We start from the raw sequence: 27781 nt of genomic DNA, 5'->3' as shown, positions 1-27781 counted from the left end.
CATTGTAGGTTAAAAAGAAAATCTTCTTTTCCATTTAAAATGATTTTTAATATAACCACACTTCATATGAAAAACCTCACAGACTAGCACAATGTCAAGCACTTAGTAGATCATTAATATTTGTTAAATGAAATATTCTTAATCATGAATTTGTCTCATACATTGAAAGTTTGGGGTGATGTTGCCAGCTGTGAATAAAGATGTGATAGTGTGATACAGATTTACAAGGAGTCGAAGGAACATGCCAATGCCACCATCAATGGGCAACTTATCAGCACCTGAATCACTTTCCTATTGGGTAGAGATCTATTCTATGCAGAAATTGGTCCTTACAGTTTCCAACTAAAGGCAATGGAAAGAAATGTGCATTTAAGATAATATCTCCCACTACATTTTAGGATTGACTCTATGACATAAACTCATTTGAGTATCGAGAAAATAATCAGGCAATAACTGTTCACCTCTAGGAGTGGCTAAAAATATATTCGGTTCATATAGAAAAGAGCATTAATTTCATTTATTTTATTGTGAGAATACTTCTACAGATCATGACTGGTTGATAAAGTATTTTTGCTGATTAAATCTTGTAATTAGTTACATATGTGCTTGCAAATAATAACAGGAACAGCAAATAACAGTATTTGTACTTACCTATATGCTTGCAGATAATCACAGGAACAGCAAGTAACATTATCTGTAAAGGTCCAAGCATGTTACATAATTCAGTGTGAATAACATATTTGATACAATATGAACAAGATAAGTTAGAACAAAATCCAGATGTTTTCTTTTAACTAAAAATGCAAATTGCTGCAGTATTCAAGTTCAAATTTTCAAAATGCTCCAGGAGTCGCACAAACTCTCAGAATCTTGATTCTTAAATCATAAAAAGAAACTCATGAACTTCCACTGAGCACAGGTTGAACTTTCCTCTTAATATCCTTCCCAATTTAGTCAGACCTTCCTGCACTTCCCAGATGTGCCAGATAGTAGGGTTATATGGATTGCCCTTTCTATCTGTCCTTAAAACATGGAGATTTCTGCTTCCTTTATTTGTTACTTTTTATTTGAAATAATTTGTCACTGAAAATTGCAAAAATGTTACAAAGAATGCTGCAATCCTTTGTAATAGTTTTACAATTTTCAATGATTCTTGAAATTGATTCTTCAACACAGATTCTCCAAGTGTTGACAATTTTCAGATTTGCTTTTGTTTCCCTCTCTCTCTTTCTTTCTCTCTATACATATAATTATATTTATATGCACATATATGTATATTTTGTATACATACACTTTTAATAAACATTTGAAACTAAGTTACAGACATGCTTTCCCTTTACTTGTAAATATTTCAAAGCATATTTTTCTAAAGACAAGAACATTCTTTTATACAATTACAGTATAAATTATCAGCATCAGGAAATTGTCATTGATTCTACATTATTCTTTCACCTACAATACTTATTTAAATTTAGCCATTTTCCCCCCACTAATGTCCTTTATAGAAAAAGGTGGGAAAATCCAGTTCAAGATCAAACATTGCTTTGATGTCATGTCTCTTTAGACTGCTTTAATCCTTCATGAACTGAATGCTTTTGATGTGCACCTGTCAGTCTTTTGCAGAATGTCTCTTAATTTGAGTTTGTCTGCTGTTTCCTTGTGGTTAGATTTAGACTGTGCATTTTTGGTAGGAAAGCCACAGCAACAATATTGTGTCCTAAGGGCATTCAAGCAGGAGGTACATGAGGTGTCTTTGCCCTATTACTCATGTTAACTTTAATTACCTCTTGCTGGGTGAGGTGTCAGAGCCCCGGCATCAGAAAGTGGTCCCCTCGCAGGTTGGTAAGAAGAATTTCCAGACAACAGTATAGGTTTGAAAAAGGAAAGTTTTATTAGAAAGGAAGAACGCTGCAGAAGAGTGCAGTGAGGCACTTCAGCGAGACAGGACTGAGTGTGCTACAGTGGATTTTCCTTAGGGGTATTTATGAACCCTAAAGCAGTAGCTTAAGGGTAATTTGGACCATGTTAGTCACGTAGGTCATAACAAATGATGACATTTGCAGACACTGGTACCTTAATGTCAGCCAGGGATGCACAAGGAATTTCTATATGCCTGCATTCCAGAGATATATAGAAATTCTAGTTACTTACAAATTTTTGGGAAAGAAACCTGGAACCAGATGCTTGCTTTAGATAATAGGAAAGTCCAATTACTTCTGAATTCCTCCGATAAAGAGTTTTGCCTCTGGATGTTCTGCTGGATGGCCACCAGGTGATCTTTGCTCTCCTCATTTTCTCCCTGACAAATATCTGGTTTGAATCTTTCCCGCTTTATATTCCCCCATGCTCATATCTACCTGCTGCCTATTGCGGTCTCAAGAAACGGAAAATGACACAGTGAAGAGGGGCATTGGGTCTGTCTGGCTACTTTCTGCTGAAAGGGGGCATAGAGAGGATAGGTTGTTTTTTTCCCTTTCTTGCTCTCTGTCATGAAGGGAATGAAAGATCATGAAAAACTTGCTCATGGGGAAAGACTGGATTCCAGCAAGAGGCCCCACGTAAATGGGAGTTGTTGTTGCAGGCCGGTATTGGGATTGCCTAGTCATCTGTAGGTGGAATCCTTGTTATCTGGGAGATATAAACTTAATGAGAGTGTTAAAGAGGCAGGACCAAATATTAAAAGAAGAATAATGAAGAATAAAGGTCTAAGGAATGGGAGAAGCCAAATGAATTCTAGAAACCAGTCAGTAAAGGCTTTGGCACAGTTTTGGTTGCTTTGGGAAAGTGTGTGTAGTCAGGAGCTAGAAAGAAATTATTTAGGCAGATAGTGAGAGCAACAGAGTCCTCAGCAGAATTTCTCTTTTAACAAAAGGCAGCCCCCAGAATCATTTCTTTTCTAACAAAGAGCAGCCTGAAAAATCGAGCTGCAGACATAGATAAGCAAGCTGGAAGCTTACACGGGTGAATGCTGGCAGCTGTGCCAATAGAAAAGGGCTACCTGAGAGACAGGCATGTTCAACATGGGGGCTCCATCTTCCCTTTCCTTTGTCACCACGTGTACAGTAAAGCAGCAGGCAACATGGCACCAGCCAGGTAGAGAATCCATCTGCATATTACAAGATTGGGGTGGGGGTGGCCAGATTCTTGAATGCTATGCAAATGGCATGCCTGGTCCAACCAATCTTTTACACCCTACATAAATCAGACACTACCTCCTCAAGCTCATCTGTTAAACTTTCTGCATTTCACCATGGAAGTGGCAACCCACTTCTCCAGGACCCTTCTCTCTGCAGGAGATAACTTTTCTCTTTCTTTCACTTATTAAACCTCCACTCTTAACTTTACTCTTTGTGTGTCCACATCCCTGATTTCCTTGGCATGAGTCAATAAACCTTGGGTATTACCCCAGACAAATGACGCTACTTTAGTTTCCACTTTTCCAGACACGTTAATGTAGGTGCAACAGGTTTTGTTGACAACGCACAGACTCCTCCTTGTTCAGCTGGGAAGTATTCCAGAGCTCATCTATTATCAAAAGCCATTCCTGCTAGTAAGTCCAAAGGCTTTTCTAGCACCGGTAGACTTGCACCAGTTTTTGCTAAGGCTATTTCAGGGGAGGTGGTAAGTTCCCATAGTATGATTTCATGGTAGCTAAAACCTCCCTGAGGGTTGAGAGTTGCGATATCTCCTTTAGGTATTGTCTGCCAGGTTTTTCTACAGAAAAGTGGTGACTTTTTCTCTTAGAATTAGTAAGTAATTTGTGGAAAGTTATTTTGAGACCACATAAACATCCAGTATATCATCAAATTACCACTCATTGATGATTTTTTTCTTCTTCTTTTAAGTTTTTCCTTGCATCTCACAATGTTTTCTCAAGGTAAACTGACAATATCTTTCTTTTCTTTATATAAAACATTTTGTAATGGTTTGGGCAATTCTATTGCAATTGAATTTTTAAATTTTTATTCATCAAGTGTCCACTTGTGAGAATTTGTTAGAAAAATTTTAAACTCTCTATTCCTCTCTTTATGTGTAGAATTATAGCAGATAATTTTAATGCAATAAAGCTAGTTCTATAATTCAGCAAAACTGTTTAAAGACTCATTGATTAAAATGCACTGCCAGTAAATACATAAGAAGGCATCAATTTGATAAATCTCAAAATGGGCTTCCAGGGAAGAGGTGAAAGTGAGAAAACTTGGCATATTTAAATTAAGATGCACTTTTAAGTTATGTTCCTCCAGCAAAACAGCTAGCCAAAGCTCTAAATTTGAAATTAAATGTTGATGACTAATTGCTTTCCACATTCTATTTCCTCAAAGTTGCTAGAGTGAATGTTTCTTTGTTTCACAAATACTTATTTGAATAATAGAGCTTTGTATTTTATTCTGCGTAATCTCTCCATCTCTCAGGATGTTCTTTCCCTGCCTCTAACTCTGGGAATGTAAAATTCATTCATGGGTGGCAAATAGAGAAGAGCTGTACAAGAAATTATGGAACTCCTACTGGGCTGAAGCATGAAATTATTCACCCAAACCAGAAATATATTAATTCAACTCTGTCGGGATTACCTAAAACTACTTGTGGCTGTATATTCGCTAAGGATCCCAGCAGGGTGTCGCTTTAAGAGCCTTTAGCAGCCAAGAAAATACATCATCTCAATGACTTCAGCAGAAGGTCTTTAATAAGGCGGTCCAATCTTGAATAGCTCCACTAGATCAGCAAAAAGCACTATATACCTGTAGCACACTAGCCCCCAACTTTGACTCTACATTGTAACCACATGACTCCCATTCTGAGAATCTACTGGTATTGATCTGAGTCTAATAGCCTGGCATTCAAGGCTTTTAAAAGCTCCCCAGGTCATTCTAACGGGCAGCCAAGGCTGGGAACCACTTCTGTAGAAGGTTTTTATTTCCCCCTTAAGGCCTAAGAAATAAAATTCTAGTCTCCCTATTTATGCAGATTTCTGTGAATTACTATACTTTCTAGATCCCCCACTAGTGTATTTCCATACAGAGGGTGAATAAAAAAACAATTTTTTTAAAGCTTTGTACACTAGGGGTTGCTAAAAACTTCGCAGACTAATGGACTAAAAAATATCTTATTTGGCTTAAGTTTCACCTAACAGAGTAATGAATTAGAAATATCTTATTCTCCTCATTCAGTTCCACCATACCTGTCACATCATCACTTTCTCTTCACGTTTGTTTCCATCACTATGATGCTTTCAAATATTGGCAGCTAAATGAGCTGGTTCTGGGGTTGTTATAATTAGTTTAGTAGTGTTTATCGAGTGCCTCCTAGCTACCAAATGCTTTATGCATAACTTCTAAAATTTTATTTTAAGCAGAAATTTATCAGCTTGAAATAAGAGAAAGCCAGGATTAGAACCTGGGTCTGAAAGGTTCCAACATCATTGCTGTGTCTACTGATGAAGATCCTGTAGAAGACATTTCCCCTCTGTTGATCAGTCCAACACACAGCCCATTCCTTCTGAGAATTTGGCAATTGTTATTGGCTTAGAGGTTGTCATATATTATAGAATCTCCCGGGAAAAAACTCCGCTATATTCCACGGTTGAAAGATAGGTTAATGCTGTCTTTCTCCTGGAAAACATGGTAAGGAAGCATGGAGCCTTGATTTCTGCTGGCTGCCATTTTATGACATGTGGGAAAAAACAAAAAAACAAGAAAACCCCGAATTTAAAGGCAATGCTGAGAACAATGTAGGCTCCAAAAAGTCAGCAGTGGGGCCAACATTATCCATGGTTAGCTACTTACATAAGTGATTTCATGGGCACTGGAAGGATTTCCCAAAACAACTCCTTTCTGCTCTTAGGTGCCTGGAATTCCCTTAAAGGAGAGACTCTGATTAGGTATTTAAAATGAAGACTTAATATGCAGACAGCTTGGAACAAGGTAACTCACTGACTCATATCCAGTGGTTGACACAATAATATTTTCTGGGAGCAGATTTGGAGGTGAACACACAGAGATGCAGATGGCAGAAAGGAAATCTGAAGGAGGTAGAGAAAGGGATGCTGAAAAGGAAGGTGATGGTTGGCAGGAGGCTGGATGGTTCTAGGACTAGCGCCAGGAGAGGTCATGGAATTTCTTTCCCCAGCAATATATTCTGGCTGAAATGTCTTCCATATCCTCCTGTTTGAACAAATGCTGGTGGCTTAAAGGATTTCTCAAGGATGTTTTTTATTTTTTGGTGTACATTTCTATGAATTTTAACACATGTATAGATTCATGTGAACACTGCCATAATCAGGATAAAGAACAGCTCCACCATCTCAATAAAGCATCTCATGCTACCTTTTCTGTTCATCACCTTCCCCACCTATAATACCTGGCAACCTCTGATATGTCTTCCAGCACTTTATTTTGAGACCGTCAAATAAATAGAATAATACAATCTGTAAATTTTTGAAACTAGCTTCCTTTTACAAGGAAGCTAAGCATAGTGTTACCCAGGCTGTCGTGTATCAATAGTTTGTTCCTTTTTACTGCTGAGTACCATTTCATTGTATGTATCTACCATGACCTGTTTATTCATCCATTAGTTGAAGAACATTTGGATGCTGGAAATGGATATCTTTGTCTTGTTCCTAATTTAGGGGCATTCAGTCTTTCAGCATGGAGTAGGATGTTAGCTGTAGGGTTTTTGTAGACACACTTTACAGAGTTGAGGAAGTTCTCTTTTATTCTTAGTTTGCTGAAAGTTTTTGCCATGAATACATGTTCAAGTTTGCCAAATGCTTTTTCTGCTTAAATTAATAAGATCATGTGTTTTTTTTCTTCTTCATACTGATAGTTTGACAGATTCCATTGACTCATTTTTGATGAACAAACCTTACATTCTTGGGAAAAATTGCCCTTGCCATGGTGTATTGTTCCTTTTAATGTATTGCTGGATTTGAATTTGTTGATGAATGTTGCTGAAATATTTTGTTGATGATGTTCGTGTCTATGTTCATGAGGGATACTGGTCTGAGCTTTTATTGTACTATCTTTGCCCAGTTTTGGTACCAAGGTAATGCTGGCTTCATAAAATGAGCTGTGAAATGTTCCCTCTTCTTTTGTTTTCTGGAAGAATATGTGCAGAATTAATGTTATTTCTTCTTTAAATGTTTGATAGAATTTGTCCACCAAACCATCTGGGCCTGGAGATTACTTTTTCAGGAGGCCTTTATCTGAAAATTTATTTGTAGATCAATTATTTTTTATTTTATGTTATTTATTTTCAGATAAAAGTACAGATATAGTACTATTTAGGTTATCTATTTCATCAAAGATGAGTTTTGATAGTTTGTAGTGTTTGAGGAAATACCTCATTAAGTCTAAGTTGCCATATTTGTATGTGTGGAGTTGCCTGTCGTATTGCTTGCTATCCTTTTTTTTTTTTTTTTTTTGAGACGGAGTCTCGCTGTGTCGCCCAGGCTGGAGTGCAAGTGGCGCGATCTCGGCTCACTGCAAGCTCCGCCTCCCGGGTTCCCGCCATTCTCCTGCCTCAGCCTCCCGAGTAGCTGGGACTACAGGCGCCCGCCATCTCGCCCGGCTAGTTTTTTGTATTTTTTAGTAGAGAGGGGGTTTCACCTTGTTAGCCAGGATGGTCTCCGTCTCCTGACCTCGTGATCCACCCCTCTCGGCCTCCCAAAGTGCTGGGATTACAGGCTTGAGCCACCGTGCCCGGCCGCTTGCTATCCTTTTAATGTCCCTGGGGCTTGTCATGATTTACTCTCTTTCATTTACGATCATGGTAATTTGTTTCTTTTTTGTCTCTTTTCTCTTTCTTTCTCTCTTTTTTCTGTCAGTCTTGCTAAAAACTTACCATTTTTATTGCTCTTTCCAAAAAACTAAGCTTTTGTCTCACTAGTTTTGCTTTTCTGTTTTCAACTTCATTTACTTCTGCTATTTACTTTTTTCTTCTGTTTGCTTAGTTTTATTTTGATTTATTTTCTACTTTCATAAGGAGAAATTTCCATTGTTGATTTGAGACTTTTTTCTTTTCTAATATAAGCATTTTATGGCTTACATTTTCTGCTAAGCACTTATTTCCCAGAGTCCTCAGATTACTCCTCATTGCCCTCTTTCCAAGCTTTGTAGCTGCATTCAGCAGGAGACACAAGGTGTGGTATGCGTCCTCTGTCTGACCCAGAACTGGCTAGTCTTTGAAAATACAATTTTTCTAGGAATTTTATGCCAAAGAAAATTCCTCTATTTCCAAGCACACACAGCAGCAAGATAAAAGTATGGCATTTTTCTGGTGGTTTGCCAGAAGTACATGCTTCAAGCTAATGGCTACCATGATAAACTTTTTTTTCGTGATTAGTGCTTAGTTTTTAAACAATTTATTATTAATTATTATTAATTATTCCTCCAAACTTCTGTTACAGAGGATATATTATTAACCTCTCTTTAGAGAAGAAAGCCAATGCCCTCACAAGAGACATCTTTTGGCTGAAGTATCTAAAGGCTCAGTCAAGCCCCCAATTCAAATGGCATAGGAGAAAAAAAATTGATCCTCTGTAGACATTCCTATGGCCTACCTAGTTTGTTCTCTAATCCATTTGGCTTGACCTAGAAGTAGCAAGTCAATTCCAATGAATTGAGGTAGGGAATCTCATTGCACTATTTGTTTTCCAGTGTTTGCAAAGGAAAAAAGTCAGGGAATGAGTCATGATTATGCTTTGGAATCCTGAGGCCACAGGCTACTGCTCTTCATTCTCCTTCATCAATGATACAAGGATACTTTGTTATCACTCTTTCTCCACCCCAGCCACATATATTTTAATAGTTAGTATTTGCATTGGCTAGGAAAGCATCATTTCTGCTGCTAATCTATCTGTGTAGTCATGGTCAAGATTTTCTTTATTAATTCATATAGAAATCAATATAGGCTGGTGCAGTGGCTCATGCTTGTAATCCCAGAACTTTGGGAGGTGGAGGCAGGTGGATCACTTGAGCTCAGGAGTTTGAGACCAGCCTGGGCAACATGGTGAAGCCCTGTCTCTACTAAAAATATAAAAATTAGTTGGGCATGGTGGCTCATGTCTGTGGTCCCAGTTACTTGGGAGGCTGAAGCGGGAGAATCTCTTGAGCCAAGGAGGTAGAAGCTGCAGTAAGCTGTGATCATGCCACTGCACTGCAGCCTGGGCAACAGAATGAGACCCCGTCTCAAAAAAAAATCATTATAAACAGCGCACAATCACTCAGGTGAATGTGGGAGGCCCCAGCCTATATACAGTGGCCCCTGAAATCCCACATTTTGTCACAATGGTATAGGCTGAGCCTTTCCATTAGTGAAGACAGACTAAAGAACTCCCTTCAAAAGCAGAAATCAAGATATTTTCCATTCATTATTGCAACTCCATAATTTGATCTTTGGTTGTAATAATAAGAGTTGAGCTTTGAGGCTGGTTTCTGAACATTTGGATAAGCAAATTAAAATAAACCTAGCAACTGAACGCTCTTTTCTGCCACTGAGCAGCTTATAGAGGATCACCATATGTGTTTTATACCTAGAATACCAATTTTTTAAAAATTTAACCCAGAAAAAAATTTGAACCCAGAAAAAATGAATTAAGCCCTAAAATTATTCTCAACCTCATCCAAATTTTCTTGGGTGATTTATGAGAATCCCCTGAAATCCTACAGCATCTTCACCACAACCGCCAATCATATTTGGGCAACAGATGTGCAGAAGTGACAGTTAGCAGAGAATTCTGGTTAACAGAATGTCAGCTATTCAAGAGTTCACTGAGGTACCAGGAAGAATTTATTTAAATATTGATGTGGATGACAACCTCTTCATCTGAAAGACACATGCACTCACTGACCTGCCTGAAACTCCTCTCCTGTGCCTGTAGTCATCTTCCAGCAGCATCTTGACCACAGATTGTCACCATCTGGATCATAATACAGGAAAAACATGATGCTTAGTAAAACTGAGATGAAGATGATATCAGGAGCTGTCAGCATCATAATATATACGTACTGGGAAGAAACTTGAACTTGCCTTTTGCAAAGAAGCCCTGATTTCCTCAGCGATGAGTCCAGGCTTCCTGTACCAATTGCTCAGACAGCATCATGTTTTCTTGTTTTCTTGTCATCCAGACATGACTTGCTGAGGGCCTGAGGTATCTTGAATTTTATCTATCTCCTAAATGATAGAAGGAAGTAGAGAAGTGTGTAATTACTAGTTCCTCATACTCACTGGAATCCTTGTTGAGGGGATCCCACCATGCCTATTCATCGGCCACAGCATTCCCTGCTTAGATGTTTCCCAGCCTTTTCTTTTCCTGTGACCATAGGTTTTCCTGTTACAGCATGATACACTAGATCTGACTGGGCTCCTTCTAGTCCCACAGACAAGCCAAAGGTTCTTCTCTTCCTGTTGGAGGTTCTAATTCTACAGACTCTCTCTTCTCTGGCTCCCTTCATCTTGGGAAAAAACACACACATGAACCAAGACAGCTTCCACATCATTAAGTTATATGTGATTGGTAACCAAAAATTTACCAATCACAGACAGATAGGCTAATTAGTTTATGGAAACACAAGGAGAGTCAAGACAGGCCGTATGTAATTTTCTGTGTAGATGTATGTAGTTATTCCTTGTATCTTTTCCTAAGCACCCTCTTCCTGCTTGGGATGTTAGATCCAGCCTGTGCTGCTGTTACAGGTCTTTCAGACAAAATTCCTTGGCACAGGTTTTGATGGTCAGTTTTATTGATTCAGAAACTTATTTTTTCTTTTTACTTCAGTGTATATTCATGTCTGGAAGAGGGACTCAAGCTAAACTAACAATAGATTTATAAACTAGGTTATCTATGTATTATTAATTTACAGGCAGATTCAGACATAGCTAAAAAGCCACATCTGATAACCAGTAAGTGGCAATGCCTTAACTAAGGTTTAGACTTGTTGGAGAAAAGTTGAGATGGAGCAGAAGGTTATTTGGTGACGTGCTATCTGAATAATCAAAATTAGATGACCCTAAGACAGTGGTTTTCACCAGGGGTGGTTTTGGCTCCAAGGAGGCATTTGGCAATGTCTGCAAACATCTTTGATTGTCATAATTGGAAAGGAGGGTGCTATTGGCATCTGCTAGGTAGAGGCCAGGGACGCTGCTCAGCATCCTCTGATACACAGCACAGGTCCCTGCAAAAAAGAATTATTCACCCGCATCTATGAATAGTGCTGAGGTTGAGAAAGCCTGCCTTAAAAGAGAGCTGTACCTGGGTCTTACACTCCTTTTGTTATCTTTTTCCTTCTCTGCATGGAGGCGAAACACAGCAAAGCATAACAAACAAAACTCCTCAATAAATCAAATCAAATCATTAACTTCCCTACGGAGCCAACAAAATGCTAGCTATTAAATGTCCCAGTCGTTCCACAGAATTAGCTGTGAATGCTTTCTGGCACATTTATTCCTCCTCTGAGTGAGAGGTGACAGCATCATTTAAGTATATGTATTTCTTTTCAGGCATCATATGCATGAGAGGAGGAAAGCGTGCTGGGAGGAAACATCTTAGGGTTCTAATCAAGTCACAAAAGGGCAAAAAGCATACACTCCAGGCTGGGTGAATGCACAGAGAACTGTCCACAAGGAAAGATTAAATAATTACTGTTAAATAGCTCATCAAAGCTTTGGGGGTGGGGGTAAAAAGATAAGCTTCTTTAAGGACAGTCCTGCTGCAAACAAGAAATGCAAGCTTCTCCTGAAAGCTTTTGGATTGAAGTGAGTAGGGAGGGATTAGGATAGAGGTCAGGGCCTGGGGAGTCAGAGCTTCAGGTTGTGGAGACAGCCAGAGAGCCACGGTAAGAACAGGAGGAGGATTTTTGGGATTTGGGGTGGTAGAGGAGCTGGAGCTGACATAGTCCCCTGCCCTTTGGAGATTACTGTGGTCCTGCCAGTGACCTCCCCCAACAGGGCTCCATACCCCAAAGTTTCAGGTCCTTTGTAAGAGTCAGACAAGTTGATCCCAAATGATACAATGCAGCAAAGCAGCACTGGCTCCCCAGGCATAGTGACCAGACCCAGAGGAGACACACGGAGAAACAGGGGTTGCCCCAGGGCAGGCAATGCTGACGTTAGTGGAAAGCTGGAGGTCTGGGGCTGCAGGCAGGCGTAGAGCTGGGGGGCTTCAGATGAGACTCGGGCCTGCCAGGGGGAGGCTGTGGGACTCTGAGCTCCATCTCCATTTCCATAAAATGAGGAAGTTAGATTAAATCATAGATTTGATTTTTCCCCACTCTGAAGTGTCTGGTTTTATCATTCATATCTACTGCATACTGTTCATCAGCTGGTGCCTACAGTTTTAACCTCAACTTCCTTTCACTAGCTTTGCTCTGTCCTCAAGTTAATGGTTAAATCTGAAAAACATTTTTTTTTATTAAAAGGTAATTGTTTTGAAAAAACAATAATGCAGTTTTGAGGGAGCCTTTGTTTGGGTTTGGCCTCCCCCAGAACCCAAGCTAGAGATAAGGATTGAATATAAGCACTTCTTGTGACGTGATCCTAGGAAACACCAGTAGGTGTAGGGAAGTGAGACAGCGGAGGGACAGGAAGAAAATGCAGCGTGTTTTGTGGAGTCAGTCAGGCCATACTGGAGCTTATCTGCTTTGAAGCCACTAACTCCTTTTTACAGGCTGAAATGTCCTTGGGCGGAGAGTCACAAGTGTTCATGGTTAGCAGCCTTTGGTGTATAGAAAGAAGTGAGTGCCACACGATATGGATGACTCACTCACAGCATCTGCTGCAAGACCTGCAGGCAGGAGTGAGTTGGGAGCCCAGTGGCTGTGTTCTCATGGACAGTGTAGCTTGGCCCTGAGACTGAAATGAAAGGCAGGTAATCTCAGAGCTACAGGCTGCTCTTGGGGTCATGGAGATCAGGACTGAGAAAGCTAACCCCAAAAGAAGGCAAGGAAGAGCAAGAGCTCCCAGGGGAAGGAGGCCAGAGGGTGTGAGGCCCTCTCTATGTGCAGGTGGCAGGGGGATTTAGGGTGAGCAAGAGCAGCAGAAGCTTCACTTCTAGACTTCCCTGAAGCCATAGGAGGGTAACCTCCACCTAGGAGAAATTTCTCATTGTTGTGTCCTGGCCAGAAGATGGGAAGTGAAGGTCTTTCTCTTACAAAGAACAATGCAAGTAAACAATTCAGAGGTGTTCAAGGCAGTTACCTTTAGTCTGCAGCCCCCAAAGCCTTGAGGGCATTGGATTATTGAATGAGGTCTGAGAATTCACACAGACCCTAAGCATTGCCCCATCTATGGAATAAATGTAATGTCTGGCACTTATATGTACTATAATGCGTCAAATACAAATTCTTTTAAAAGTATGACTGATTATACAATAGTCTTTAGTCATGTATTTTTTTAAACTAGTCAATAACAATACATGCATACATGGAGTTATAAAATTACTATGACTTTTAGAAGAAACTGCAGTTATGGAACTTTACACACATATCATTTCATCTGACCCTCACAAAAACCCTCTGAGGCAAGCATTATAGTATCTCCATTTTGCAGAGGTTAACTAAGGCTCAGAGAAGTCAGGTGACTTACTTGAAGTCACAAAGCTAGAAATTGGAGGATCCAACTTAAGACCTGTTGTGCTGCCTCTGCACCGCACGCTTCCAGTGTAAATTCATGTACAAATAAGTACACATGTGCAAAATAATCTAAAAGAACAAGATAATCAAAATAACCAAAAAACTGAGAGTTGAACTACCATTTGGCCCAGCAATCCAATTATTAGATATACACTCTCAGGAAAATGAATTATTCTACCAAAAGGACACATGAACCCGTATGTGCACTGCAATGCTATTCACAATAGCAAAAACATGGAATCAACCCAGGTGCCCATCAACAGTGGCCTCGGTATTTAAAATGTGGTACATATATACCATGGAATACTACATAGCCATAAAGAAGAATGAAATCATGTCTTATGCAGCAACATGGATGCAGCTGGAGGCCATTTTCCTAAGTAAACTAATATATAAACACAAAACCAAATACCACGTGTTCTCACTTATAAGTGAGAGCTAAACATTGGGTACACATGCACATAAAGATGGGAACAATAGACAAGGCGGACTGCTATAGAAAGGTGGGGCAAGGGCTGAAAAACTGCCTATTGGGTACCGTGCTCACTATGTTGATTATGGGCGCAATCATATCCCGAATCTTAGCATCACACAACATACCTTCATAACAAACCTGCACATGTGCCCCTGAATTCTAAAGTAAAAGTTGAAAAAGAAAAAAAAACCCACAAAGTTTTAAATATGTCTTTAAAGGATTTTAAAGGAATCTCTTAAGTGAATCAGGGAAATGCAATTAATGCAGTGATTCTCAACTGGGGGCAATTTTGTTTCCAGGGGACATTTGGCCATGTGTGGAGACATTTTTGTTGTTGTCACAACTGAGGGATGCTACTGGCGTTCAGTGAATAGTGATCAGGGATGCTGCTAAATGTCCCACGAGGCACAGGACAGCCCCCCACGACAAAGAATTATCTGGCCAAAATGTCAATAGCACCAATTTTGGTTTGATTCTTTAAGTGGAACTCCTAAAGGCCAGGCCAGGGCACCTGAGCCTTTCTGTTACTCTGACTCCCTTATTTGGGTAAAACCAAAATAAGGACCCGATGCCTTGGCTGTGCTCATGGAGCGCATGAGGCACTCTCCCTGTGTGCTGTCTTCCGGCCCTGGAGGTGGCTTCTACACCAAGAACAAGCTGCTTTCATCAGTGGCCTTTTGGGTAATATATTTTTTAAATGTTTACCAAGTAACTGGAAGGTAAAAAATTAGAGAATAATTGAGAAAATATCCGTCCATGTCCATTTGTTCTTGGAAATCATGACCAGTATTAGAGCCACAAAGAGCAAGGTTGGCGTTCCAAGTACCAGTATATAATGAGGGACAGGAAGCACCTGCCTCACTGGCCACGGCATGTTGCTCTGTACATTGCGCTTGCCAAGACCAGGTCTGTCATCATTATCCTGTTAGATACTGTGGCATGGGTCTTGCCCTAAAAGTTGTAGTCTCACCATTTCATCTGCTTAAAATCACCTTATCGACATATATTTTAATGTCCACTTCACTTATGGCATCATATTGGAGGGTTTGGTTTTTTCTCTAATTGATCCTTATTAATTTTCAAAGTTCTGGCAGGAAATATATAAGAACTGAGACAAATCTATTACCTTGAAAATCATTCATCTATTCACTCGTTAATTCATTCCCTATTCATTGAGCCCTTTACTACACTAAGTAGGATTGCTGGGTCCTATAGTATACACACATCAGGTTCTGTGTAAGCTTACAGTTACAAAAACAAAGACAGCAGCTCACCATCTAGGTGGCTGAGATAGAATTACTTTTAACACTGCTAACCGGGAGTGGTGGCTCATGCCTGTAATCCCAGCACTTTGGGAGGCTGAGGTGGGCAGATCACCTGAGGTCAAGAGTTCAAGACCAGCCTGGCCAACACTGTGAAACCCCGTCTCTACCAAAAATACAAAAAATTAGCAGGGCATGGTGGCGGCTGCCTGTAATCCCAGCTACTCAGGAGGCCGAGGCAGGAGAATAGCTTGAACCCAGGAGGTGGAGATTGCCATGAGCCGAGTTCGCACCATTGCACTGCAGCCTGGGCGAAAAACAACAACAACAAAACAAAACAAAACAAAAAAGAAAAAACTGCCACATAACTTATGATTTAACAATTGCATTTTTCAGGGGCTAAAGAAATGTCCACACATATGTGGAAAGATGCAGCTACAAATGCTTACTGTAGTATGATTGGGCTAAAAAAAATTGGAAACAACCCAAATATTCATCAATATAATAATTGCTAAATAAAATGTGGTATATGCACACTGTGGAATTTTATATAGCTGTTAATAGAAAGGATCTACTTCCATAAGTAACAATACACACAGGCCTCTAAGACACAGAGTCTTGGAGAGAAGGACCCTAGAGATACACACCAAACTCAGAGCAGTGGTTAACCCTGGACATGTGGGAGGGGAGGGAACATGAATGAAGAACTGTGATCAAAAAAGAGTTTAACCTTTTTTTTTCCCAATGTCATTTATTGAAGAGCTATCCTTTCTCCATTGTGTGTTCCTGGCACCCTTGTTGAAGATCAGTTGGCTGCAAATGTGTGGGTTTATTTCTGGTCTCTTTATTCTGTTCCATTGGTCCATATGTCTGTTTTTATGCCAGTACCATACTGTTTTGATTACTGTAGCTTTGCAATATATTTTGAAATTAGGGTGTGTGATGCCTCTAGCTTTGTTCTTCTTGCTGAAGATTATTTTGGCTACCTGGGGACTTCTGTGGTTCCACATGAATTTTAGGATTACTTTTTCTATTTCTATGAAAAATCCCATTTGAGTTTTGATAGGAATTACATGGAAACTGTAGATTGCTTTGGGTAGTGATATAGTTTGGATATATGTCCCCTCCAAATTTCAAATTTCATGTTGAAATTGGATCTCTAATGGAGGTGGGGCTGGGTGAGAGGTGTTTGCATCATGGGGGTGGATCCCTCATGACTAGCCTGGTGCTATCCTTGGGGTAATGAGTGACTTCTCACTCCGTTAGTTCCTGTGAGATCTTGTTAAAAAGACACTGGCACTTCCTTCTCTCTCACTCCCTCTCTTGTCACGTCATATGCTGACTCCCCTTCCCCTTCTGCTATGATTGGAAGCTTCTTGAGGTCCTCACCAGAAGCAGATGTTGGTGCCATGCTTCTAGTGCAGCCTGCAGAACGATGAGCCAAATAAATCTCTTTTCTTTGTAAATTAACCAGCCTCAGGTATTTATTTATAGGAATTCAAGCAGACTAAGGCAGGTAGTTTGACACTTTAAAAATATTAATTCTGGCAATCCATAAATACAGGACATCTTTCAATTTATTTGGTCTTCTTCAATTTCTCTCATCAACGTTCTATAGGTTTCAGTGTACAGATCTTTCACGTCCTTGGTTAAGTTTACTCTAGGTATTTTTTTCTCTTTTTGATGCTACTATAAATGAGATTTTTTGCTTAATCTTTTTTGGATAGTTCATTGTTAGTGTACAGAAATGCAACTGGTTACAAAAATACATTTGTGTTGATTTTGCGTCCTGCAACCTTACAAATACTTTCATTTTTAAAGAGGATAGTATGTATTGCTTATGCATTTTGCATTTAAAACTAGTAAAAGCCACAAATCATTACAAATATAAGGCAAAGCAGTAGTATAAAGAAGGGAAAGCTCTGCTGTACTTGGGTGCATTAAGGAAGACTTCAGAGAAAAAGAGGTCTATGAATTGGGATTTTAAAAGGCTAGTAGCAGTCTAACAGGCTGAGGTGGAAGAGAGGGGCATCATTACATACTAGGGCAGTAGCAAAGATACAGAGATGTAACCATGCTTAGGGCATTTCCACATAACTGGCCCATTCAGTGGAGAGGAATGGATTGGGGCAGAGGAATGTGACCCTGAGGGAAAAATATACATCTGGGAGTAAGACTGCACTGGAAACAGTGATTTTATATATATCTTGCTGAGGAGTTTTTGAGCTTACTCCTGTAAGCAATGGAAAGCCTACAAATGAGAGGTGACATAACCAGATGTTGAATTTGGAAAGAAAGAGTGATTTTTCTGTCCTGAGGCTGCAGAGGACAGATGTGCTCATTACCCAGCCAATTTATAGCATCACATCAGACTATCACATGTCTATATTGGTGTTCCTTACATTGCCTAGCATATATGGATTATTATTTTCATAAAGGTTTCCAAGCATAAAGGAAAACGTGAAGTATTTTTGCTATTAAAAGTAATGGCAAAAACCACAGTTGCTTTTGCAGCAACCTAATATAATAATAAAACATATGCCTAATATACAGATTTCAGTAATTTTTAATTAAAAGGATACCATACATATGGAAGAGTGCACAAATCTAAAGAGTGAGCTTGATGTGCATTCACAAAGCAAACACACCAAATAAACCACAATAGAAATCACAATGTGAAACATTACCAGCATTACAGGAGGCTCTTTCATGACCCTCCTAGAAATCGCACTCCCAAAAAGTAACCACTATTCCAACTTCCTCTGGAATTGATTTTTGAGTATAATATGAGGTAAGAATTAAGGTTTTTTCACCGATATTCTTATTGAATTGGTCCAGCTCCGGTTATTGAAAAGACTGTCACCACTCCCAACCCCTGCATGTCAGTGTCACCTGTGTTGTAGAGCAGGTGACTCTGTGTGTGTAAGTCAGTTTCCGGACTCTACTTGGTTCCGCTGTCTATTTGTATATCCTTGTGCCAATGCTTTACTGTTGTAATACGCGTAACTTTTTAGTAATTCTTGATAGCATTGTGAGTTATTCAACTCTGTTTTTCAAGATTAGCAGTGCTTAGCAAGAGAAACAAGTTTGACCAGTAAATAAATAAATAAATAAAAATTATCAGTGCTATTCTTAACCTATTGCATTTCTGTGTAAATTGTAAAATCAAATTGTGAGCTGCCCCAAAGGCTACTTGAAGTTTTATTCAGATTGCATTGAATTTATGGATCAATTTGGAGGGCAATTGGTATCTTTATAATTTAAAGTCTTCTAATCCATGAACTTTGTATATGGCCACAACTATTTTAGGACTTCTTAAACTTCTCTCAATAAACATTTGGTAGTTTCCTGTTTAAGAGATCCTTTGTTAGATGTGTTTCTATGTTTTACTTTTTATGCTAATGTAAATGCTATTATATTTCCATTTTTATTTTATAATTGTTTGCTGCTAGTATATAGAAATGCAGTTGATTTTTAAATATTTACCTTTAAACCATTTTGGCTAAATATGTGTATTAATCCTAATAGATTATCTGAACATAATCAGGTTGTGTGCAAATAATGACAGACATTTATTATTTTCAATTTTTATATCCTTTACTTTTTCATGCCTTATTATACTGCATAATACCGCTAATACAATGTTAAATAGAAGTGATAATAACGGACATCCTTGTTCTGTTCTGATCTCATAGTGAAAATCTTCAATATTTCAACATTTAGAATATTGGCTGTAGGATTTTTGTGTCATACTAAGGAAGTTTCTATTTCACCTTAGTTTAATGTTTTTATTTTATTAGTGAATGTTGAGTATTATAAAATACTTTTGGGGCATCTATTGAAGTGATCATATGATTTTTCTCTTTCATTCTACTAGTAGTAGAATTGGCTTGTCTAGGTCTCAGTTTCTCCATCTGTAAGATGAGTAGATTGGGTCAGATGATCTGAGTTCTTCCTCTAATATTTCAGGGTGCATGAATTTTCGCTGTCATTAAAACATTCCTTGGTACCATCAGGGTTCTTCTTGGACTGGCCTTCAGAGAAGGCTCCCCAGAGTGTTCTAGAGTGATCTCCAGGAGGTCAGAGACTTGAAGCACTGTCAACTTCCCAGCACCTGCAGATATGTTATGCGCAAATCTCTACCCAACTTATTGGCCCACTTTGACCCTTTCAATAGAGAAGAGAAATGACCAACTAGGTCTAATCCAAGTCCCCTAGTGTGGGTACTTCCAACCAATCTTATTCCATCTCAACTCAAGGCTGGAGGGATGAGGATTTCTGAAGTGGGAGCTCAATAACTTGTTCTGTGAGGAGAAAAGAAGAAACTCTTTTTTATTTTTATTTTTTGTGTGTGGTGGTTGTTTTTTTAATTTAAATTTTTATTTTTGGTTCCGGGGTACATGTGCAGGATGTGTAGGTTGGTTCCATAAGTTACTGTGCCATGGTGGTTTGCTGCATCTATCAACTCATCACCTAAGTATTCAGGCCTGCATGCATTAACTGTTTTTCCTAATGCTCTCCCTCCCCGCACCCCACCCCTCGACAGGCCCCTGTGTGTGATGTTCCCCTCCCTGTGTCCATGTATTCTCATTGTTCAGCTCCCACTTAGAAGTGAGTACGTGCAATGTTTGGTTTTCTGTTCCTGTGTTAGTTTGCTGAGGATGATGACTTCGAGCTCCATCCATGTCCCTGCAAAGGACGTGATCTCATTCCTTTTTATGACTGCAGAGTACTCCATGGTGTATATGTACCACATTTTCTTTATCCAGTCTATCATTGATGGGCATTTGAGTTGATTCCATGGCTTTCCTATTGTGAATAGAGCTGCAGTGAACATACATGTGCATGTATCTTTGTAACAGAATGATTTGTATTCCTTTGAGTACATACCCAGTAATGGGATTGCTGGGTTAAATGGTATTTCTGGGTCTAGATCTTTGAGGAATCATCACCCTGTCTTCCACAATGGTTGAACTAATTTACATTCCCACCAACAGTGTAAAAGCATTCCTGTCTCTCCACAATCATGCCAACATCTGTTGTTTCTTGACGAAAAGAAGAAACTCTTAAAGATGAGAACCTTAATGAAGAAAACTTCAGAGAAGGGTAAGTTTAAGAGTCCATGTATTGGAACTAGGTAGAGGTAGCAATTGTACAGCACTGTAAATGCACTAATGACCAGTGGATTATACACTTTATAATAGTTACAATGGTGGTGGGGTGATGGGGAAGTCGAGTACACAGCACTTAAATGCTGTCTGTACAAAATAATGTTAATTCTGATGTTCTCCATTCATGCTCCACTAAACTTTTGAAAAAAGAGTTTAGACTTGGGCTGACAGAGTAAAATTAAGTCCAAAGTGTGAAAACTTTAAGTAGACAGTTTGGGATCAATGCAAGGAACACTGTTTCACCAGTCTGAAATGTCCAAAGATGAAACAGGCTCTCCTGGGGCCAGTGAGTTGCATGTTGGTGGATTCAAACTCAATCACTTGGAATTGAAAATTGGCTGGTGGGCTGAGGTGACTCTAAGGCTTTGATAACTCCAAGTCTGACTCATGCTCCTACTCATTTGAAAATCATCCAGGCCTTTCACCTTCCTCATAAATAGTTTCTTTAAGGCCGGGTGCGGTGGCTCATGCCTGTAATCCCAGCACTTTGGGAGGCCGAGGCGGGTGGATCATGAGGTCAGGAGATCGAGACCATCCTGGCTAACACGGTGAAAGCCTGTCTCTACTAAAAATACAAAAAATTAGCCCAGCGTGGTGGTGGGCACCTGTAGTCACAGCTACTTGGGAGGCTGAGGCAGGAGAATGGTGTGAACCTGGGAGGCGGAGCTTGCAGTGAGCTGAGATTGGGCCACTGCACTCCAGCCTGGGTGACAGAGCGAGACTCCATCTCAAAAAAAAAAACCAAAAAGTTTCTTTAAATTGGTAAGAGTTCATTGCAGAGTCAGGAAATCTAACTATTCAAAGGGTATTGCCATTAGATGACAGTAAGTCCAACTTCCCAACGGTTAGAAGGTTATGGGTCATTTCTCTGTTGTAAGAGTATTATAAGTCTAGGTTTGAAAATAGTATCAGAAATAGCAAATGGAACAATTATTTTCAATAAGAATGATGATTGCTATGTATTCCAGTTGTTTTTGCTGCAAACAGCCCCAAATTTAGTATAAAATGGCAACCATGGATTCTGTGGGTCAGGAATTCAGGAAAGGCATGACAGATGCTTTGTTCCTGCTCCATGATGTCTGGGGCCTCAGCTGAAGACTTGGTGGTCTGGGGGTGATTCCAAGGCTGGGGGCGACTCCAAGGCTGGGGGATGAATCACCCGGAGGCTTCTTTATGCACGGCTGGGGCCTGGGCAGGGGCTTGGCAGGAATGCCTATAGATGGGTTCTCCATGTGGCCTGGGCTTCCTGACCCAGTGGGATCTTCAGGGTAATTGGGCTCCAAAAGTCAGTGTCACAGCAGAAAGGGAGGAAGCTACATCTCTTCTTGTGACAGGTCTCAGATGTCACACAGCACCACTTGGGCTGCGTTCTACTGTTACGTGTGAGTCACAAGCTCACTCAGATTCAAGGGGGAGGAGACCCGAATCTCTTCCCCTCCAGGAGCATGTGGGATGGGAGAGATTTTCACAACCACCCCTGGAAGCTAGAATCGGCCACACTGTTGACATCTTTCTATAATATCAACAAGTCCTTCATATCGCCCAAAGCTCTGCTTTCTCTTCTTCCCACTATTCTGAAACCTCGTGCCTTCCTGCTCTCCTTATTACAGACAGAAGGGGTTTGCAAGTGATTTCCCTTTTCTCTTTTTTATCTATTATCCCTTTAACTAATTTCACCACAAGGCACCTTACTATTTTACCTTCTTTTGTATTACTTCCATTTCTCCTCCTCTTTCTTTGTTCCATTAACGAGTGAAGGGGAAAAATTCTCAAGTCTTAAACGGAATGATAAAGATCTGCTAGAGACACATGAAGGAAAAGAAAGTTGGATGTTTTGACATTTGCTTAGACAGAATGAGGAACCAGAGCCATGAGTCCTTCAAAGTGATAAGGAGGCCTTTTTTAGAATCCCTCAAGTCCTTCTCTGCCTTTCTAGGTATGCCAGATTTCCCTCAAGAATAAGGTTTTAAGATACACAAAAAACTTGATTTTATCATATTTTATTTCAGTTGTATTGCAGCTTAAATAAGCTTTTGTGGTTTGGCCTGGGAATGTAGTATGTATTCCAAGTTTTTAACTAGCGACTAACAAGTGAGCTTAAAAACCCAAGGACCTTGCAAGCTGGGAGGGGCCTGTGTAATGCTTCTGAGGCTCCTAGCCTTAGCTAGCAATTTACTACTCCCTCAAGCACCTTGGCCAGCTGGAATCCAGGACAAGGGAGGCAATCCTGAGATCAGACAAGCCAGCTGCACTCTGCTAACTGTTGTGCACAGCCACAGTCTCAGAACTGTCTTCTGCCTCCACAGCCCCTGCGCTTTCTAGTCCCCTGACTGCCCTTGTGGCGTGGGGCTGCAGGGGAAACTGAGAAGGTAAATGTTCCATGTTGTCGCCCTGCCCTCATGAAATTCCACTTTTCAAAGCCCATTCTGGAACAAACGACAAACCCCATCAGAATTCTAAGCATTCATGTTCTGATTAGGGGCTAAGGAGGGTAGACCTCTATTACTAAATCCAAAGGAAACTCTGCACTTCAACCAGGGTTCACCCAGAAGCAGCGAAATGATTGACTTGGGGCAAGGTTAAAGTGTGGAACAAATCCCACGATAGGAACTTGCAAATACTTGCTCGGTTAAACAGAGTGCTTATTGGACCTAACCTGAAGGCAACTCTGACTCTCACTGTCAAGATTACCCATTCATGCAAAAGTAGCACAGCTCTTGTAAGAAGAAAACAATTGTTCCTGGCATATTACCACAGGAAACTATCTTTCATTTGCCAGTGCAATGAAAGTATGGAATCATCAGATATATTTCTTCAAGAAATACACAGGGTCTTGAACTTTTCCTTGTAGGGGTACAAGGAAAAATAGAATATTAAAATCTTCTTTAACAGAGCTCCCACTTACGGCCACTCTGATCACTAGGTTAGTGCTGGCTCAGCCTCTAGTCCCAGAGAAGCCAAGAATTAGTGCATCGATATTTCTCATCTTCATACTGCACAGTGAAGTCAGTAATTGATCTTGTCTGCTTCTTCATTAGTAAATCGCCCCCATCCCCTCATTCTGTGTGTCCATTGCACATCCTTGTTCTCCCCGGACCATGCATTACCCTGTGTGTTGCAGGTACTTCCAAAAACAGTCTCCTATACAGACCTGCTGCTCTGGTAGTTTCTTATCAAAGGCCCATTTGTACAGGGGAATAATTTTCTAGTTGGAAAGCAGTAGACACAACTTACATTTATTTATTTATTTATTTATTTATTTTTGAGGCGGAGTCTCGCTCTGTCGCCCGGACTGGAGTGCAGTGGCCGGATCTCAGCTCACTGCAAGCTCCGCCTCCCGGGTTTACGCCATTCTTCTGCCTCAGCCTCCCTAGTAGCTGGGACTACAGGCGCCCGCCACCTCGCCCGGCTAGTTTTTGTATTTTTAGTAGAGACGGGGTTTCACCATGTTAGCCAGGATGGTCTCGATCTCCTGACCTCGTGATCCACCCGTCTCAGCCTCCCAAAGTGCTGGGATTACAGGCTTGAACCACCGCGCCCGGCCTACATTTATTTTTAAAGAAAAAAATTTGTCAGCGCTAACAGGGCTAGAGTCTCCTGCTGGGATGTTAGGCTACTGAATTATTCTCCTCCAAGCGATTTGTAGACTCATTAATTGAGAAATTAGAGAAATAAGGGCACATATGCCTATGTAATTAAACTGCCCATTTTGCCTTTCTTCAGTAAAGCAGTTTCCAAGGATGTTAATTGGCCAGTGAGTTTCCCTGTGCCTGGTAAATCTTGATAAGTTGTACATTAAAAAAGAACTGTTGCCACCTTTAAACTGTCAGGGGGCTTTTTTTTTCTTTAAGCAGATTTAGCACTTTGAAGAGTTAATTACAAATCTAAGAAACATTTCTGTAAGGTGTGCCTCTTGGCATATTAGATGCTAATGGCCCCTTCCTGCCATTAAATGATAAAAATTTTCTGTTTTTTATATATATATATATTCATTTATTTATTTTCTCTCTTTTTTTTTTTTTTGCTTTGCCTATGGCTGTGGGGAGGGAGCTTTCCTGAGAGCAGCCACCAGATTGCTGCTTTGTTTTTAGCGAGACATTCATTTCCTCGGCATTTTGCTTTATGAGGAAACTCTATTTGATTCCTGTGTCTGCAGTTCTCCCAGTCTAGTGTCTGCCATTCATCACCCCAGTTATCCTGATGTCACCACAGATACATTGTCCTTTTTATGATGATTTTGGGAGAAATGGCCATTTGTGTCCTTGGCTTCTCTGTGTCTTTATCGGCCCTGACACATTCCTTTTGATAGTTAATTGTCCCTTTTCTCCTTACTTTTATTTCCAAGAAAGAAAATACACATATATTTTACTTTAGAAAAAAAAAAAAGAGACATGGCAAACTGGAAGAGAGAAATTGTGTTTTGTGCAGTTTTTAGACAAGCAGCAATGGTAACTGGCAACAGTCCTTTTAATATTTTTTACATTGACAGTTGACAGCAATCATTTATTTGTCCCAGATTTTCTGGGACAGTCTCAATTGCAAATATTTTGGCCTGCTATTATCTCTTCAGACAAATGCATTTAAAATAAGAAAGATAAAAAAAAAAACAAAAACTCCTTTGTTGATGAATATATCCTGAAGTTTAAGTTCAAAAAACATAATCACGATGAGCATCTGAGTAAGCACAGATAGAGTTTACTGTTAAAATTAAATGGCGCACACGCAAATCTAACATATTTTAAAGGGGTGTGTGTGTGTGTGTGTGTGTGTGTGTGTGATTTCACTGCCGATAGAGGCAAATAATAAGCAGGTCAATAAATAAGTATAATTAGATGCATTGTCAAATTAAAAAAGGAAAAAGTGCAAGACTTTGGAACAAACCAGATGTGGGTAGGAGTCCTGGGAGCCTCGGTTGGAATCTTGACTCCATCATCCAGAAACAAATTCCCAACAAACATGTCTGAACCTCGGCCATATTAAATGAAAACAATAATATTCATCTGATAGGGTGGTTGTTAGGGCCAGAAGAGCAAAGGTTTATAAAGTTCTTCGTGCAGTGCCTAGCATATAGAATTGCCTGAAATAAAAAGAGGCATATTCATAATTGGATTTTTAGAGTAAAATAACTATGTTACAGTTAAAACAAGACTTTCTGGAGAGGGCAGGAAGGAGGAAGCAGTGAGGATGGAGAATCTGCAGCGTTCTGGCAGGAGAGTACTTCTTCCTTCACTGCGTCTTATCTTAAATCAAGTGAACCCAGGCTCCCGTCTCTGCCCAGACCTGGAGCCTAATAGCCTAGGAGTGGATGAGCTGGGCACTAGAGTGGCTCCAGGACTTCCCTTGGATGTCCCTTGTCAAAGAAGCCATGTTGTCTGTGTCTCTCTGGGACATAAATCCATCATTAGAGCATCGTTGAGAAACTCCGTGCTCTTCCAACCCATTTTTCCTGTTGAGCCAGGGCTAGGGCAGGACAGGCTGCCTACCAAGTCTTCTTTCCTCCTCTTCATTCCAGGGCCCACTGCATGAGTGAGGAGCAACTCACTGCTCACCACCTCATCATAGCTGCTTGAAACTGCCACTTCCAGAATCATTTGAGTGCACTCGGAAACTTGGCAGCAGTTGTTGGTCAATTACTCTTTAGAGTAGATTCCAGAAGTGGGTTCTGAGCCAGCTGTAAGTGGAAATGGATCTGGTAACCAGTGGCTCTCAAAACCCAGGTACATTAGTCTCATCAGGTGGGTTTGTTAGAAATGCAGCTTCTTGGACCCTCTCCTTGGTGATTCTGAGGCAGCCGCTATTTCTATAATGTCAAAGAATGAGCATCTCAATGGATCTATTATTTCTTTAGTGTGTACCCAACCCAGTGCTAAGTGCTTTGCATACATGATCCATTTTTGTTTCTCCTCAATCCTGTGAGGTAGCTATCATTGACACCAGCTAGGCAGCTCAGGAAATCGAGGTTTGGAGAGGTTAAGTTACCTACTTAAGGTCACTCAGTTGGCCAAACTCTGTAGGCCAGCGATGCTGAAGCCCCGTGTCACAGGTCACTCTTGTCCACTGGCTCCCCACCAGCTCCCCAAATCTTCTCCATGTGAACTCCACCGAATTTATTTTGGATCTGAATGGATCAAATGTATGGTTCTAACTTTATGAAACCAAAAACCAAAAACTTAAACATCACTTTCTAACGGTCCTTCTAGGTAATCCAGGGTCCTAAAAGGTTACCTTGTAAAAGAATCATTACTAGGCATAAAAGAAGATCCACTTCTCCAATGTTCTTTCCACTCTCCAGTAAAAGAGTTTATTGAGGATTTCTTTCTACTGTCTTTTGTCTCTGAAATAAAGATGTAACAGGCCATCATTTCTGTAATCCTTTTAGGTGTTTTTTTTTTCCTACATTTCAACGGCAGCAATATTTCTTCAATATGCTTTTTCACCCTGTTTGTCTACAGTGGATGTGAAACAGTTTGAAGTGATCAGCTTTATTATTATTCTGATGTTTCCATTGTTTTCCACTTAATAAGAAACATGTAACCACAGGCTCACAGGCCACTCTTTGATTTCTACAACTTTTCCAAAAGTATTATCATTTTGCTTTCAGATAGCACTCCAAAAAATAAATATTATTGTATCAACCATTCTACTTAGCATGGTTTTTGGGTATTAGAATTGAGCCCCAAGATTGAAGTCTCTTGTTAATTTCGCTAGCAACACATATGCGCATTCGCTTAGTATAACACAACTAGGGGGACTCAGCATGGAGAAGAGATTTCGATTTTCAGTTATGAAGACCATGGGGAGGGTCAGAATAATTTTGAGGCACTGTTAGGAGAATCTTTTGGATGTTTTGCTTTCTAAAATCAAGAAGATGTGGAAGCGGCAGATTCCCCCTCCTCTTATCTAGAGGCTGTGCCCGTAATTTAAAAAAATATTAAATTGGGAAGCAGTTGATGAGCTATTTTCTAAAGTCTAGATAAGCAGCAAATATATGCTAATCTTAAAAGAGAGGCCATTTTTGGTGGGGAGCAGACTGGAACTTTGTTCTAGAAACTATTTCTCAGTTATTAAAGCCAGAATGGCCTTGTTGAACCTCAGTTTCAACAAATTATATCTCATTCTGCCTAAGCAGAACCACTACATATGACTGTGTTGGGCGCTCAGGGCCTTGGGGTAGCTGGCTGAGGGTGAGTGAGGTTGAGTCATCTCACAGCCTGTCCTCTGCAGGCTGAACCAACCCAAAGGTGCCAT

General features: G+C 40.2%; 1 long non-coding RNA gene across 1 annotated transcript in view; it reads right to left on the bottom strand.

The window, feature by feature from the left end:
* Positions 1-9916, bottom strand: part of LOC117073034 — a 46048-nt gene extending 36132 nt beyond the window's left edge. The window contains exons 1-2 of the long non-coding RNA XR_004433073.1: positions 9848-9916; positions 652-694 (exon numbers count right to left, since the gene is read on the bottom strand). This is a non-coding gene — a long non-coding RNA (uncharacterized LOC117073034). The remainder of the gene's footprint in view (positions 1-651; positions 695-9847) is intronic.
* Positions 9917-27781: the final 17865 nt, after the last annotated feature.

Source organism: Trachypithecus francoisi, unplaced genomic scaffold, assembly GCF_009764315.1.
Source record: "Trachypithecus francoisi isolate TF-2019V2 unplaced genomic scaffold, Tfra_2.0 Lachesis_group4, whole genome shotgun sequence".
Taxonomy (NCBI): domain Eukaryota; kingdom Metazoa; phylum Chordata; class Mammalia; order Primates; family Cercopithecidae; genus Trachypithecus; species Trachypithecus francoisi.
The sequence above is the reverse complement of the archived record's forward strand: the minus strand, read 5'-3'. Positions and strand labels throughout refer to the sequence as shown.